This window comes from Anser brachyrhynchus (assembly GCF_964034855.1).
Source record: "Anser brachyrhynchus genome assembly, chromosome: 1".
Lineage (NCBI taxonomy): Eukaryota > Metazoa > Chordata > Aves > Anseriformes > Anatidae > Anser > Anser brachyrhynchus.
In genome coordinates this window covers 27,215,558-27,228,025 of record NC_137694.1, presented here as the reverse complement: position 1 = coordinate 27,228,025, position 12,468 = coordinate 27,215,558, and the positions used below count along the sequence as shown (strand labels likewise).

The following is a 12,468-nucleotide window of genomic DNA, read 5'->3' as shown; positions in this document are numbered from 1 at the left end:
GGATAAACACCAGGTTGAAAACTATTTCTTTATCATTTTCTTTCAAAAGCAATAAGGAAGATTCTTCCAAAGCTGGTGGAACTGCGCAGACGCACCCTAATTAACCGACGGGGGATTGAAGCCCAGTGAAGAGTGCGATTTAACTGCGACCATGCCTTTCCCTCTAGGGGCTGGTGTTGCATCTCAGTCTTCCTTTTCTAACTACTACTGAGTATTAATGGAGGTAAAGGTCATCGAAGTAAATGGACAGATTCCCAGTGACTTCAAACAAATGCGATCAGATCAGTTAGAACATTTGCATTGCTGGTTCCTTTTTAGCAATTTCAGCTCTCAGGGCACAGGAGAAGGGGCTGGTTTTATTTTCACTTTGTGTAATTTTTAGTGTGTTGCTGACATACACCAAGTGAGGAGGCAGAAAGTAGAACCTCTCCCGTAGCCATTGCGCACTTTTTATTGAAACGGGCTGACTTTTTTGCTATCTGTTGTCAGTAAAACACCCTGCCGAGCAAGAATTTCACAAGCTAAGCACATAAAAGGTTGCACGCTGTCTCAATTATACATTTGTTTTTTGCGGAGAATTAGTTTATAGCTAGGTTAGATGCCTTTATCACCAGTGCCAAGAAGCCCATAGGAAAGAGAGACAGATAAACAAATTGTGAGAGCGCTGCTGATGCAGATTAGTGGGAGGCTGGCTGGCTGCTCTTTAAAAGCCCCGTGTCCTGATGTACAGCTCTGTCCACAGACCCGTCGCGCTGACACCCCGGGCCCAAAGCAAGTGCATACACTATTTAATTTTCCTTTCAGAATGGTTTGATGCTGACATTTTTCCCATGCTTAATCACGAAGCTGGGCAGTGTTTCTTCCAGTTCCTCTCACTTTACTCATGCAAAACATCCAACGGTTTAAACGGTATGATTAAGGGGAGCAGAACCGGGGCCAAAAAAGGAAACATGCCGAGGGAAAATAGATGTCTCCAATAACTCCTATTGGAACGTGGGGCCTTTCACTTAAAATCTGGTTTAAATCAGTAGCTGCTGAAACTCATTAGCATAAGGAGATTGCTCCTCTGGTGCAGGCCCCGGCGCTGAGGCAGCTCCAGGAGAGCTCGGTGCCTCAGTTTCCCCGTGCCTCTGGAAGACGGAGGCACCGCTTGCTGTAGGAACCCCAACTCTGGGCATCCTGCACCCCAGAAGGAAGCACGCGCAGAGGCAGGCGGGTGTCTGCTGCTCTGTGCCAAACGGGCTCCCTTAATCCGGATTACACCCATCCCTTAATCCGAATTACACCTTCAACAGGCCAAGACGCCGCGGGCACCGGGGCTAAATTCATCGGCCACTTCGCATCCCGGGAGGGCCAGGGACAGACCTTGGGGGTGCCACAACCCTGCCCTGCCCCTCGGGCTGAGCTTTTCCCACCTCTCGGGCGCAGGCACCTGACCTTACTCCTCCCGAGAACGCCTCCCCCGGGCTCGGGGCGAGGGCTGGGCGGGAGGAGGAAGTGGGGGGGGGGGTTCCATCAGCCGGCCCCCTACCCCAAGGGCCGGGGATCCCGGCCGGGAGGCACGGAGGCTACACACACCCGATATGCGGTGAGTCACGGGCAGGTCGGGACCGCGCCGGAGGGGCGGAGGGAGCCGAGGGGACCGGCTGATTTACCGCTGGGAGCCGCCAGCAGCGCGCCGGAGGCGCCGGAGGGAAGAAGCCGCCCCGCAGCCCAGGTGCCGGCCGGGAGGGAGGGAAGAGGGCAAGGAGGGAGGGAAGGAGGGAAGGAAGGAGGGAGGCGGCGGCAGCAGCCCCCCAAAAGGCACCGGCGGCATCGCGGGGCAGCCCGGGGGCGCGGAGGTGTGTGCGGGCTGCGCCCCGCTCCGCTCCGCCCCGCCCCGCCGGGCCGGCAGCCGAGAGCCGGGAACCGGGAGCCGGGAACCGAGAACCGGGAGCCGGGAACGGGGAGCTGGGAGCCGGCAGCAGCCCGCCCCGCACCGGTAAGGATGGGGCGAGCCGCGGGGAAGGACGGGGGGGCCGCTCCCGGAGCCCCGGGGCAGGTGGGCGCCCCCCGAGCCGTGCTCCCCGCTGCACCCCCCCAATCCCCGGGTCCTCCCCCAAAATGTGTCCCCCCCCCTCCCCCCCAGGGCTTCCCCCGCCCCGCTGCGAGCCCCGGGGGGGGGTGCCCCAGGAGGGGCTGGGGAGGGCTCGGTGCGACCCCAGGGCTTTCCCCAAGTTCTGGGTCCTCGGGCGTTCGCAGGCTTTCCCGCAGTCCTCTCGCGGGCTTGGTGCATGCGTGTGCCCTTATCGCCTTATTGCTGCCAGCAGGGTTTTGCTGGGAAGGGGACACAGCTCCGCGGTACGACAGCATTCCACCGCTCTTTGCACGCCGGCGTTAAATCGGGCGGCGTTACGCGTGCCGGCGGTGCTCGGCGGGAGCTGTGAGTTGCCCACCTACAGCCCGGAGCGGAGCGGAGCGGGGGGTACCGGCGGGTACCGGCGGTGGCTCGCACACGGCGCGCCTGTAACCCGCGGGAGGGTGCTCGGGCTGCGATGCCTGCTTCTCCCAGAGGACCTGCGCCGTGTGTGGTAGTTCATCCGCTTTCATCTCTCAGCCTAAAAGTGCTTTTCTGCATTGTCCGCCAGCAAAAATAGGATTGTGCTTTTTTTTTTTTTTTTTTCTCCTCTCTCTCTGAGATCTGAGCAGTTTGGGTTCATAACCGGGCGAGGGAAAGTCTCTCACATGTTTCTCTAAGAGCTGGTTAAATGTTTACAGATCATACACTGCCAGAGCAAAAAGCTAGCCTTTGGCAGGAGCTGCGTGTTGAAAACAAAGTAACTTGGAGAATGACTGTATCACTTGTTCTTTGTGTGCCCTAATCCGTCCTCAGCGCTCTGATTCCTCCTCTGACTCGTCTCCTAATGCAAACTGAATCATTTGGAAGAAGGAATACTTTATAAAACATTCATCTCTCTATTTGCAGAAAATAGTCAGCTTCTTTCCCTTTCTGGCGAGGAGGGGATGAATTGCCTTTATTACCCCGTAGGGCTTGTTTTTTTTCCCTTTCTTTTCCATTTTCTCCTGTCTCTAAGGATGACCGCGGCACAGCAGGTGGTTATCTGTGCACAGCACTGCACGTGTTGTGGCTGGAGCGGGGCTGCTGGGCGAGCTGGTGCCCGGGGGTGGATGGGGCACACTGGTCCCGGCGAGCCCACCAGGAAGCCGGAGCTCAGCAGAGGCTCAGTGAGCAGCTCACGAATGCGAAGCCGAGTGGCAAACGTCGTCCTCCCAGAAACGCCTTTCCCATACTGATTCTCCCGCGTTTACAGCTCTCTGGAGCCTCAGCTGAGGAGCTGTAACCTCCTCCCACTGGCCCAGTGTAACCAAAGGGGCCAGCCCACCTATTCTCCCCCCTTCTTCTGTCATCTGCAAGGGGCTGCTCTGTATTTTTCAACTCGGTGCAGAAACCCAAAGCCTGCTGCCTCCCAGATCCGGCTTCCCGGACCCCAGAGAGCAGCTCGCACAGCTGGCTGCAGCGCAGGAGCAGCAGCCCTGCCTTCACGGCTGCAAAGGGAACCTGATGCCGGCAACGTGCCGGGCCGGGCTGGGCTGGCCGAGCCAGAGAGCCTGGGCTGGGAGTCCCAGACCTCCAGATGATGTGCTTTGTGCCACGGCTGCCTTGTCGTGCTGATGTGTCTAGACTTCATTCACTTCAGACTGAAAGCGAGGGGAGGGACTGCATCTCCATGTGTGCCTGTGCAGTGTGTAGCAGAAGGGAAATCCTGCCCGGGCTCTCCCAGCCTGCGCTGCGGAAGCAGCACGCGTCGCTTCTTGGTTTGGAGAGGGATCGAGCAGCTGAGTGGTGTCCCCTGAAACAACCTGGGCAGGAAGATGAAACCCAGAAGGGAACCACAGGATTTGCTCGGTGCAGCAGAGAGGAATGGGTTACAGTGCCATGCTTCAGACCCTTCCTGAGATTATGCCTTGCAGCTGCACCTTTGTAGCTGGTTCCTGTGACACCCCTGTGACCAAGCTTCCCACCTCTGGCTGGCCCTCGAGCCACCGACACAATTCCACGCTTCATAGCCTACTACCAGCAGTGGAGCTGTCAACCCGTGCGTCTCGTCTGCTGTGGCCACAGCCTGCGATCGCCTCCCACACGAGGGTTGGCAGCCAGTAATCACATCCACGGAGCTCACCGATGATGTTCGCACCGTGGTGGTCTCTGCGTGCCGCCGTGGCGGAGCAGGACCACAGCTCCGTGGAGGACTCCACAAGTGGCGTCTCCCTGCCTGGTTTGCCTGTCCCTCCCCGCACAGCCGTGCCAGGAGGCCTGCTGTTGTTCTCCCCTGGTAAAAGTGCTGTGTTTTTCTTGGCAATGGTTTTAACGAATCTGTATCTCCTACATGGCGAGTGATGCAAGTGTGTTAGCAGAAGACATTTTTAAATCAGTTTCCTTACCCAGGGGAAATGTAGGATAGACAGGGCCTTCAGGAAACGAATAATTAGGTGACCTTTTTCCCCCCAGAATATCAGGTCTGTTTTATGTAGAGCTGTTTGAAGTCGCACAAATTCTCATTACTCTCCAAATCTCTAACCTTGCCTTGTTTAAGATACCTTTTAGGAAATCAAATCAGTGTTTCAATCTAATTTCCAAAGGCATTCAAACACATGGTATGTGCGCTAACTTGTTTCCTCTAGCATTAACAAATCTAGCAAATTGCCAAGCTATTTGCCTTCAGGAAAACTATGATGTTGTACAAGAAGATAAAGTATTTTTTCCTCCAATTTCAAACATTTAAAAAAAAAAAAAAAGGAAAGGCAAAGTTATCAGACCAATTTGGTCGAGGATGTAACTCTTTGAAGGAAAGAGTGCTACCAAGTCGATTGCCCTTTTCAGGTGTCTGCTTTCTGATCTGTTCTGGGACTTTTTATTTGCTCCTCAATCCCTTTCAGTTACTTGATGCAACCGGATGGTGACTGAGACCCCTGGCTCAGATGGGCCTTCCTTCAATTTGCTAGGATCGCCCACCCCAAATATTGGTGTGGGCAGTAGAAGTGGAGAGACAGAGACCAGGAGGGCTTTGTAACCAGGGCCGGGGCGGCGTGGATGGAAGGTGAAGGAGCAGAGGCTGCGTGCGCCTGCGTAACCTCGGGGCATTTCATTTTTCAGGCAGGTGTCGATAGCAGGAGATTTTCTGTAATGCTGAGGAGTTTAATAAGCTCTAAATACTTAAGCGAAACGCTCTCTTTGTGCGTCCTGCAGCTCTTTGATACCCTTCTGTTTGTCCCAAGAAAATTAACATGAAATTGCCCTTTTCTGTGGAAGGCAGTGGTAGGGGTCTTGTTTGAATTCAGGATCAATTCGGTTGCAAATGGATGTGAAAGGAAAATTGCCTAATGCTTTCAGAAGATTTTCATTTTGCTCAAGTGTTCACACCATGGTCATCGCCATGGTATTTGATAGCTATCCATTTTGTTGTGTGTGCTGCAGCTTTAACCTCTGTTTGAAGGGTCAGATCAACCTATCTTTTTTCCTTATAGTCACGGGGAAATAATAATTCCTACGTAAGTTGCTTTCCTCTACCATAGCTCCTTCATTTTGACGTTTATCCAACTAAACGGTATCAGAGTCTTTTTGACATGTATTGGTATCATTTCTGCAAAGGATCAGTGACCCAGCTTGGCAAATTTTAAAAATCAGCAACGTAACTAAATATGTGACATTTATTGAAATTCATTCTTTGCCATGGAGCTACTTTCTTTCAAAAACATTGAGAATAGCGAGGGACCGTGCCTGCAATTTGATTAAATCTATGGTTTTTCCCATTTGCCTCCTGCAAATTGATTCCCCCCCCGCCTGCTCCCCAGCTCGACACGCGTATTGATTAAAACCTCTGCCCTGGTCCGAGCCAGCACACGTCTGATGTTTGTGTGCGTGTTCCTCCCATGCAAGTTGTGACAGGCTCCGAAGCCTGTGAGCTGACTGTGCTCGTGGGCTATCGGAGTGGGAAGGTTACTTAGCAATTGTTTTACACCGTATGATGACACATCTTTGAACCCCATTGTATGAAGGAAAAATACCTTCTGACTGGAGAGAGATTTCCTGTTTATGTGTGTGTTTGCTGGAATTAAGGCTTCCCCTGTGTGTTGGCCGAGTATTTTTTTGTAATCCAAAATGGCAACATGGCAAGGCACCTACTGAGTTTATTTTTTGGACAGGATACAGGTCTTTTATATTTCAAAATAGCATGGCTCTGGAGTTGGTGATGAAGCATAGGGGCCTCTCAGTTACACTTCTACGAGCAGACTCAGTTAATTGAGGCTGCACAGTTATAAAGACAGATAGATTTAGGCAATAAGTAATTAACTTTTATTGACATTTTTATACAATGTAAGTTGTTCGCTTCCCACACAGGAAGTTTTTGACTTCAGGCAGATGTTCTTTCAACATAAGGATATGATATTTGCCAAATGTATAATTTATTTTATGAAATGGGTAGAATCATAGCTTTGGTTGTGTCTGAAGGGAGTCCTTTAAGGACTTCTGCTTCTCTGTACAGAGCAAAGGGTAGCTCAACTGGTGGCCTCTGGGCAAGAGCTGCAGGAGGGTTGCAGGCTGAAAACCTGAAAGGCTTTCAGCTGTGTAGACATCGGGGTGACCAGAAAATAAAGCCACTCCTGCCCTAGGTTTGTGACCTTGCAGCACGCCTCTGCACCCTTCGTGCCATAGTTGAACCCCCTCGAGAGGGGAGAGCTGTTGTTGCAAGGCTCAAACCAGGCATTTTGCCTATAACAGTAACAGGGCTGGACCACCCTGAACTTCGGCAGTAAAGTTATAGTTATTTATTAAATACAGTTTTAAGGTTTCTGGTTTGCCTCAAATGATGCTCATTTTAAACAACTGTCTGGGCCTGGGAGAAACCTGGACTAATGGACTGATTACACGGAGCATTTCTTAGGGCTGAGAGCCGCGTGGACCCTGGTGTGGGATGTCCCGGCCCCAGCTGCGCTGGCCGCTGCCCGTGCCCACGTCTGGCAGAACATCTTCCTCAGCACAACTCCAGCCCCTCTGCCTCCTGCCACAGGGGCTCGGGCCCGCAGCACAATTGGATCTCCAGCAACTTGCTCTTTACATTTATATTTTTGGGTTGTGCTGTTTGCCTGATAGCCACCAGCAACATGGTGGCCCCAGAGATGTCGTCACATGTCGTGACACTGACTTTTCGGGGATGATGGGCTTTGCTCTGCCTTTGGGTGTGTTTGCACAGTATTTGCAAAGTGCATTTCCTCTCCTTCAATTTGTGTGGAAGATTGAGGTATCTTTTGCCGCATGAAATTCTTTTAGTTAATATTTGTACAAATAGATAATTCTCGCAGGAGTGATTTATATCAGTCTAGATTCTGTGGAAACAGAAATCCTTTCTGAGCATGTCTAATGAGCAGATGAAAATAATTGCAGGCTACACTTAGAACTGCAAACTTCCTTATTTCCCCCTTATTTGAGAAAAAGAAAAAAGAAATGTTATGTCCTTTTATTTACTTATTTTATTTAGCTTGTTTGAGCTGGGTGCTGAACCTCACCTTTCATTACCTTTGTTTTTCCATATTATAAGTGTATTAACTAAGATGATTTCATGCTTGCTCTACGTAGATCTATAGTACTGTGAATGCCTAGTAGCATACTTATTTTTTTACTACTTTGTATTTAGCTTTATCATGAATAGGAATGCTTTTCGGTCTGGTTGACCCAAGCTAAATAACCTAAGTTTCAGGACCATTAGAGATATTTATTTGAATTTACTTGCCCCTCCTCCCCACCCAGATGACCCTATGAAGGTAAAGGTAGCAGGTTTCCGTGTAACTTCGTACTTTGAGAAAACTCCCAAATCTGTGGGTTGTCCCCAGTGCATGACTGGAAAAGAACATGGCTTGCTCTGTAAAACTGGAATAACTTTACAAGCTTCATCTGTCTTCAGACATACGCTGGCATAACTGAGGCTTGAATTTCTCTCTATCTTTAAGGTTGTTACACAGCCAAAATTGTATTAGGCCTTCTGTTATGGGAATTATATATCCTTTTACGTGTCATTATATATCCTAGTATCTGTTATCATTTTATTATATCAGTTTCTTATGTGTCTACATGGCATGTGTCTTCTCATCCAAAAATACCAGTTTCTATTAGCAGGATATGGAACAGGGAGGCAGTTTTGCTGAAGACAATGAAAGGTGTTGGTAGTTGAATTCATGTCAAAAGTTGATTAATTCCTCTTTCCTAATGTCATTGAAAATGTTAAATGAATTACTGGAGTTATATTCAGTTTTCCTGTCTACTTCTGGAAAGTGGATACTGATTTTTAAATGTTATATATTACTGTCCTGCAAAACCTTTGGTTAAAGTCTTTAGGCTTATTGCTTTTGTTCTTTGGATTAGAGGCCAATATTTTTCTTTGGGAAAAATGTTTCTCATTGGTACTCGGTATTTGATATCATTCTTACAAATGTCCAAAGCTGCAGTAAAAACATAAATACAATCACAATATTAATGATGCTTTTAAAAATACGTAGAATGCAAACAGTATTGGAGTCCAGTGAAGCAGTGAGCCAGTGTGGAGCTCACTATGCGATTAAACACTTCCACATCAGAGAATTTAATTCAAATTCCACCCTGAAAAATGTGCTTACCGCCCATTCAAATGAGTGGAAAATGTTGAGCATGTTGGAGGATGCAATTTAGCTCACAGTAGCTGATCGAAAACTTTATCTTAACGGTTGTTTAACCCTTGTGATGAAGGGAAGCTTTGGCACACGCTTTGTTGTTGCCTTCCCGTAGATGTTCAAGGACGGAGTGTTGCATGGTATGAGTTTTATCCTTGTTTGTGTTTGCAGGGCTTCCAGATTGTAAACCAGGGTGTTCCCTTAGCCTAGGGGAGGTTCTAATGTAGGTTCTTAGTTAAAATAAGGGCGTCAGGATACAAGTAAATGGCAGCCTTCAGTGGAAAATATGTAAGTGCTGAGAACAGGTAGAGGACCCACAGCTGTACTACGATTTTATTTCTCTGCATTGTGTTGTTTTCCCCATTTCCTAGTATTTAGTGTTTATTAAGCACACTGTGGTTTTAATCTGAAATTCCCAAATGTCTGTTTTTCCTGGTATTGCAAACACTGCCCTTACGTGTGAATCACAGAGAGCATGGCGCAGTGGCAACATTTCACTGTGCCCTTTTACCTTCTCAGAGGATTATATAGCTCCTTGCCTGGGGATGTCCTCTTCTGTGACATTCTCCAGATCCTGCCAGGTCTGCACCTTGGCTCATCAGTCAGATCACCACAATGGGAAAATCCTATTGAATCTACTCAATACGGGAACCTTACTGTAAGTCTTTGAACCATCATATAAAACTTAATACTGGTTCTGTTCTTGCTTTAGGATTGTAAGATGTTAAAAGCCCTGTTACACTTCATGTTCCATTAAATCCTATAGAATTCAGCTACTCTTATTTGTATCATATTCCTTTGGATTTTGTCCTTGTTGTCCCAGAATTACATACACAAGGGAGATGGATTGCAAGGCATGCCAATTTGTGAGAAAAAGGATGTTTCCCCTCCTCTTCTGGTTAAATTCAGAAAGACCTGCCCAAACATAGCTGTCATTTTCCAGGATAACTCTGGCAGCCTACATAAGAGGAGGAGCTCTGAATGTAGAGCATGTTAACAGAAACTGAGAGAGCTGAGAGCCATGCGGGAGGTGTGTGAAGCCAGCACACTGTGCATGAAATCACAAAATTCATAAACGACCTCCTAATTGCAGAATCGAACCCTATGTTTTTCTTTCCTTTATTTTTTTCTTTTAAAAATAATAAGGGAAAAACACTGCGTGGTCATTATCAGTCAGAAGGACTGTTTGCCATTTCTCTGGAGTTTTCTCTTGTTCTGAAAACACATTTACAAAAATAAGTACATGTTTGTTCTTCTTCAGATGTAAGCTGCCATGATAAAATCAGCTTGTGGATAGCTTAGAGACATCTTTGCTGCTTCCTGAAAATTACTGCATGTTTTTTTTGTTTGTTTTCAAATTGAGAGGTTTTCATACAGCATGCTTTGAAATAACTCCTTTTATGCAAATAATACCACACTCTCGTAAATTAAATACAAGCTGGGCCAAACTCTGCCTGCAGATAAGCATGCATGGCTTCCAAAGTTCCCTTGACTTCAGTGGGAGTGCTTCTTGCTTATCTGGGAGTATTAGCCTAAAATCCCTTCAGGGCACCAAATAAAAGTAACAACCAGTGAATTGTTTTCACTGTACAAAAAGCCTTTCAGGAAGCAGCACTGAGCAATAAGAGGTGGGTAAGGAAAAAGACAGTACCCATTTCCCTGCTAGAGTATGGGTGTATCTTCTGTCTTCTGTAAAGGTGAATCTGAATACAGTTATTTACCATTGCATGCTATTAATAGGGGTAAAAACCTATCAGTCCACTGACTGTCCACTGGCATTATTTATAGGGATTTCAAAGACATACAAAAAGGTAATGCCCGTGTCCATTAGCTACTTACTTGGAAATGCAGTGTATGTTCATTCAATTTTTCTTTAAAGCATAATGATTTTCTTCATTAACAATATATAAGATTTTTAAAGATTTACTCTTCTGCACCTATCATCCCTGTTAAGTTATGCCTTCTGCATCTCAGTATTTATCCTGTGTCATCTGTTGCTCATTTTAAATGAGGTAATATTGGGATTCTGTCATGTCAACAGATCTTCTGCCTTTCAGGCTGTTTTAAGCACCCTGTTTTCTAGTCCTTACTCAGCTGAACTATCGTAGGAATCGATGAGAATATTGTTTGCATAAAGACTGTGGAGTCCAGTCTTGGAAAAGGTGGCAGCTTCACAGTAAAGGAATGTAACTTAGCTAGGCAAACCTTAGGACTAAAACCAGGTTTTGTACAAAAATCCAGGTGCGTAACAAGTTATTTTTCTCATTGTCACCCCCAGGAGCTGTATCCTGTTCAAACTTCAATTGCTTGATTGAGTAATTATTAATCACATGAGTAGTCCAGCTTCTACATAGCATTAAATAAGCACAACAACGTACTTTGAATATTATAAGTAGGAACAGGAATGTAAAATAAAGTGTTCTTGTTATGACAGTGGCCTTTGTTCAGTGCCTGAAGTGTTGAACTCAGTTGTGTCAACTACTTAAGAAAACCTCATGCTCAGGAATAATTGTTATAGTATAAAATCTTAAATTAAAAACATGCATTAACTGACGTTTCCAATTTTACCACTGCCATTTTACTTTTCTTTTGGGTAAGCAGATCAAGCTTAAAATTATGGGAAAGATCCAGAGAGGCTACTTTGGCATCTCAAATGGGGTTTAGAGTGAGTTCAGGGCACAAGGCCAAGGAAGGCATCCAGAAACCTAATACTCTGTGGCCACAAAGCTCTCAGGTGCTTAGATTAGCTGGCGTCTGCACTTGGTTCTGAATATTCCCTGGATCTCACCTGAGCTCAAGCTCCACGGGAGGAAAAACCACGTGGAGCAGTGGAGGCCCTGGGGCCTGCCCAGGCCACAGCTCCTGGCCGAGCCCTCATGAAGTCCCGAGACAGGACGGAGCCCAACAGGCATCGAGTCCCACACAGTCCCAGCCCGCTCGGCTACGAAGTGTGAGGACTGCTTTTAAACCACGTCTTCTGCCAGGGAGGACCAACATCCATGCCTTCCTCTTCAGGAAAGGAGGAGAGGGAGCAGCGGCCATCATGGTGTCACCCTGGCTGCCCCTCATGGCCAAACGGCAAGAGGGCAAAAGGCAGAGGGGGGCAGATCCAGGGCTTGGTCCTGAGTTTAGACCTTTGGCCAGCCTGTTTGTGAGGGAACGAAGGTCGTGGTTTTAAATCAGACCCCTTGCGGCAGGCACTGTCATGCAGCTCAGCACTGCTGCCAGCTCTGCCACGAGTTGCTGTGTTGTGCCTGTTGGAGGCACTACCACCAAGTCCTTCATATTTCGGAGGCATTCTGCTAGAATGAGCTAATTTATCCTCGTGTCACCCTTGTGAGAAAGGTAAATACTCTCTGAAGTTTGGGAATAGGCTCTCTGCTTATCTCACAAACTCCTTGACTCTGGCTCCAGCTTTCCAAAAGAGACACTCTGGGGTCCAAACAAGGCGCCTGAACACGTCTGAGAGCTGTTAGCAGTCCTGTGTACATGAGAAGCCCCAGGAGCAGTGCCTGCACGTTTAAGCTCTCCAGCTGCCCCCAAAATAAGGGGAAGAAAGGGAGGAGGGGAGGAAAGGGGGGGGGAGGGGGTGACGAGGTAAATGAAGCACCCAGAAACTCCATTCAGCCAAAAAAAAAAATAAAAAATACTCCATTAGCACGAAAAAACTCAGCCATCCCAGCATACCTTCTTCAAGCTTCAGCATCTTCTTTCTGAAGGTCAGCACAGTATTTCAGAATGAAAGCTGGGGCTGACGGACCCTTG

At 47.8% G+C, this 12,468-nt stretch overlaps 1 protein-coding gene and 1 long non-coding RNA gene across 11 annotated transcripts in view; both read left to right on the top strand.

Moving 5' to 3' along the window:
- Positions 1-1,315, top strand: part of LOC308200749 — a 37,437-nt gene extending 36,122 nt beyond the window's left edge. Inside the window, exon 7 of the long non-coding RNA XR_013955768.1 lies at positions 50-1,315. This is a non-coding gene — a long non-coding RNA (uncharacterized lncRNA). The remainder of the gene's footprint in view (positions 1-49) is intronic.
- Positions 1,316-1,460: 145 nt separating this feature from the next.
- MET (MET proto-oncogene, receptor tyrosine kinase) overlaps positions 1,461-12,468 on the top strand; it is a 91,265-nt gene continuing 80,257 nt past the window's right edge. For 3 of the 10 annotated variants that reach the window (XM_080606881.1, XM_080606875.1, XM_080606874.1), the window contains exon 1: positions 1,856-1,981. The gene's annotated coding sequence lies outside the window, so the exon portion shown is untranslated. The other 7 variants (XM_080606880.1, XM_080606873.1, XM_080606879.1 and 4 more) reach the window with 7 other exon arrangements.